At 39.8% G+C, this 4,534-nt stretch overlaps 1 pseudogene; it reads left to right on the forward strand.

Moving 5' to 3' along the window:
- The first annotated feature begins 3,130 nt into the window (after nucleotides 1–3,130).
- Nucleotides 3,131–3,307, forward strand: LOC132542497 (U1 spliceosomal RNA; annotated as a pseudogene).
- The last annotated feature ends 1,227 nt before the right edge of the window (nucleotides 3,308–4,534 follow it).

Consider the following 4,534-nt stretch of genomic DNA (forward strand, 5'->3'; position numbering starts at 1 on the left):
ATGATAACTAACTGTATTAGGGGCCAGGCAGATTCATAACATCCATTAACATGTAGCACATTCATTAACACACTCAAGGACCAGGATTCAAGTCTCTGACTCCCACCTGTAGGGCAGGAAACTTACAGTGAAGCTGATGTTGAAGCTGTCTCTCTTTCCCTTACCTCTCCCTTTCTACTTCTTTCTGTCCTTACCTGAAGAAAAACAAAATTGATTATATAAGGCATTGTTATGGTTGGATGTGAGTCTCCTAGAAACAGTTTATGTCATAGTCCTAATCCTATATGTATGTGTGTGAGAGAGAAAAAGTGACACTATAAATAAAGACAATTTTTTTAATTTTTTATATTTATTTATTTGTTCCCTTTTGTTGTTTTTGTTGTTTTATTGTTGTAGTTATTATTGATGTTGTTGTTGTTAGATAGGACAGATAGAAATGGAGATAGGAGGGGAAGACAGAGAGAGGGAAAGATAGACACCTGCAGACCTGCTTCACTGCCTCTGAAGCGACTCCCCTGCAGGTGGGGAGCAGGGAACCAGGATCCTTCCACAGGTCCTTGTGCTTTGCGCCACGTGCACCTAACCTGCTGCGCTACTGCCCGACTCCGGAGATGGTATTTTACAGAGGCAAATGTTACAGTGAGGTCAGAAGTTGGGCCATAAGCCAGCATAACCTGTATTTGTATAAAAAAGGTAAATTGGGAGATAGATATTCAGATGGGTTGAATGTAATAATATGTCCTTATGCCCTCTACTCTCATTCAAAAGTACCAAATTCTGGGAGTCGGGCTGTAGCGCAGCGGGTTAAGCGCAGGTGGCGCAAAGCACAAGGACCGGCATAAGGAACCCGGTTCGAACCCCGGCTCCCCACCTGCAGGGGAGTCACTTCACAGGTGGTGAAGCAGGTCTGCAGGTGTCTATCTTTCTCTCCTCCTCTCTGTCTTCCCCTCCTCTCTCCATTTCTCTCTGTCCTATCCAACAACGATGACAACAACAATAATAACTACAACAATAAAACAACAAGGGCAACAAAAGGGAATAAATAAATAAATAAATTTTTTAAAAAGTACCAAATTCTGAGTAAGATGAAGATATTTACTAGTTAGTCACTTGGTAACAGCAAACTGCTTATCACATTTCAGGATATATATATATATATATATATATATATATATATATATATATATTCATTAGGTGTTTGTTATAAAATTATCTTGGGCAGTGAGATGCTCAAATGCGATACTTAAACATGGCTGATGAGACCATCAGATCACACAAGCAACTGAAGTGACCAAATGGACTTCTTTGTCTGGCCCTTAATTTCAATTACAGTTGTATTTAGAACGTATTATTCCATATGTGTAATTTATTTAGGCTATCAGGATTATATAAAAGATCTGACTTCAAAATCACAGAACTTAAATCACCAGTTAATAGGGTACCACTCATATCAGTGCTGAGATACACGCCAATTCTCATGAGCTGGAAATGTATGACACTTTTTACAAAATAATTCTGTTTCTCTAAGGTGCACATGACAAAGATAATATTTCAAGCAACCTGAAAATAAAAACCTTGGAGAGAAAATATTGTTTCAAACGTCATTTAAATTAACATTTGTTTATAATCAGCACAGTACTTTGTACATTTCCCCAACTCAGATTCAACCATAGGTACTTTTGATGTGTCTCCCAGAGATTTAATTAAAAGATAACTGTAAGTTGGGCAATAAGAAGTAAAATACATTGATGGAAAGAAAATGCAAAGATGAAAAGAGAGATTAGGGAAAGAGCAGAGACTTGCCTCAGTAGAGACAGACACTGCAACAGGAAGTTTCATATCGAAAGAGAAAGTGTCATCACTTCTGCCCTACAGGGTGGATTGATACATTGCGACACCATTTCAAAGGATTAGGAAAACGTACCTCTGTGAAGATATTCAAAAGTAGCTTGATCTTTTTTCATCTTTCATTAGGTATGCTTATTTACTTTCCTTTATATTATTTTTTTTTCTGTTACTGTTTCTTCATCCTCTTTGCAGATTGAAGTTAATAGATGTAAATTATAAGAGTTAATTCTTTGGACTTGAAGAACCTACATACATGTGCATTGGAGTAGACAATTATGTCTGCAAAATTGATTTCAGATGATTCAAAAACATCTTCAGGAGACCAGGCAGTAGTGTAGAGAGTTAAACACGCATGGTGCAAAGTGCAAGCACCAGCTCAAGGATCCTGGTTTGAGCCCCCGGCTCTCCAACTACAGGGGGCTCTCTTCACAAGCAGTGAAGCAGGTCTGTAGGTGTCTCTCTTTCTCTCCCACTCTCTGTCTTCCCCTCCACTGTTGATTTCTCTCTGTTCTATCTAACAACAGCAAGGGCTACAAAATGGGAAAAAATGGACTCCAGGAGCAATGAGCCCAGCAATAACTCTGGAGGCAAAAAAAGAAAAAAAAACATCTTCAATGCTAAATGATATCAAGAGGTTGTGTTAATTATTATAATGCACTCATATCCCAGAAGTCATAGGATTGCCTATGGGTGCCAGGAGACAGTATGAGGTAGAGCGAGACTCTTGTTCTTTAGAATTCCATAGACCCTTTCTAGCCTTATGAAAAGCAAATGAGAAAAATCAACCACGCTTTTCCCCAGACACAAAGTTCAATCGGTTTCACATCTGAGTGAATAAAAAGATGGATGACTATATGTGTTTTCCAGTTTTATTCAGTTTATCACGAGTGACATTTGAAATGGTTTAGGAGTGGCGAACAGCAGGCTTTGAGGATATAATTATGCCCTCAAAGTATGCTAAAGTAACTAAGGCCAATGTTTAGATGGTATTTATATCGATGTATCTCACATTAAAATTCAACCCAAGTCATATCACAAGTGGTAAATTATAGGGGAGTTTGTTTATTTTGTGGAAGTGTGCTCAATACAATGTACTAATTTTTCTGACATTATTCAGCATCCTAGAACCATTACATTTATTATTATAATAATTATCTAAGCAGCATTTTATTTTAATCCTATAAGATTGCAACTAGATTTCTCCAACTAGCTAATTGCTGTGGGAAAAAAATTAATGCCATAAAAATGTGGAGGTTATACCGCTATCAAGAACAATGAACCCATACTTACCTGGCAGGGGAGATACCATGATCACGAAGGTGGTTTTCCCAGGGCGAGGCTTATCCATTGCACTCCGGATGTGCTGACCCCTGCGATTTCCCCAAATGTGGGAAACTCGACTGCATAATTTGTGGTAGTGGGGGAAAAAAAGAAAAAAAAAAAGAACAATGAACCCACCTTCACTGACCCATCTTGGGCAGAGCTAGAAGGAATTATGTGAAGTGAGCTAAGTCAGAAAGATAAAGATGAGTACTAGGCCAGTGGGGGGTGGGAGTGGGTGGGAGGGATGGGTCACAGTCTTTTGGTGGTGGGAATGGTGTTTATGTACACTCCTAGCAAAATGTAGACATATAAATCACTAGTTAATTAATATGAGAGGGGGAAAATTAATTGTATGTATCAAAGTTTTTCAAAACACAAACTGAATCTTTTTAATATATAGGCTGTGTATTTGATATGCGGACTCTCTCAAAAGCCTAGACCAAGTAGATCAGAAGCATCCAATAGCACAGCTATATACAAGATACTGAGTACTGTACAGCAAACCATAACAAAAGGACTTTTCAAAGTTAACCCAATTACCAAATAATGTGATGATAACATTAATTATCGATTGTCTTTTTGAACCCTAAGACAGCAGGAACCTCACATCTCCACTATGGAGCCTCTACTTCCCCCAGTCCTGGAACCCTTGCATAGGGCCCACTTTTCCGTATGCCTCTCCCAATCCATATCAAATAATATTGCTTCCGCTGATCACAACCTAACCAACGCAACGATTGCCACCTCAACATGCTTCACTTCAGACTGTGTCCAGAGACTTCATGTGTGGAATGACAACCCTTCAGCTTCATTACTCGGGTGACACCTTTCCTTTCATAGTATACTCTAATTTCATCTCAGGTGGTTCACTTTCTAACAAAGTCCCAAAACCTATATATACGCCAGTTTCTGTGAGAGAGAGCATATGTTCACACGTATCCATAAACTACTGCAAAATATATACCTGAAAGCAGAAGTACACTAGAGTTTGCAGTGAGTACCCCCCTAATACTTCCTCTCCACTATTCCGAGCTTTGGGTCCATGATTGCTCAACAATTTGTTTGGCTTCGTATGTTAACTCTCTTTTCAATCACTAGGTTCCAGATGCCATCAGGATGCCGGCCAGACTTCCCTGGACTGAAGACCCCACCAATGTGTCCTGGAGCTCCACTTCCCCAGAGACCCACCCTACTAGGGAAAGAGAGAGGCAGACTGGGAGTATGGACAGACCAGTCAACACCCATTTTCAGCTGGGAAGCAATTACAGAAGCCAGACCTTCTACCTTCTGCAACCCACAATGACCCTGGGTCCATGCTCCCAGAGGGCTAGAGAATGGGAAAGCTATCATGGGAGGGGTGGGT

The sequence above is a fragment of the Erinaceus europaeus genome, chromosome 1, assembly GCF_950295315.1.
Source record: "Erinaceus europaeus chromosome 1, mEriEur2.1, whole genome shotgun sequence".
In the NCBI taxonomy this organism is placed as follows: domain Eukaryota; kingdom Metazoa; phylum Chordata; class Mammalia; order Eulipotyphla; family Erinaceidae; genus Erinaceus; species Erinaceus europaeus.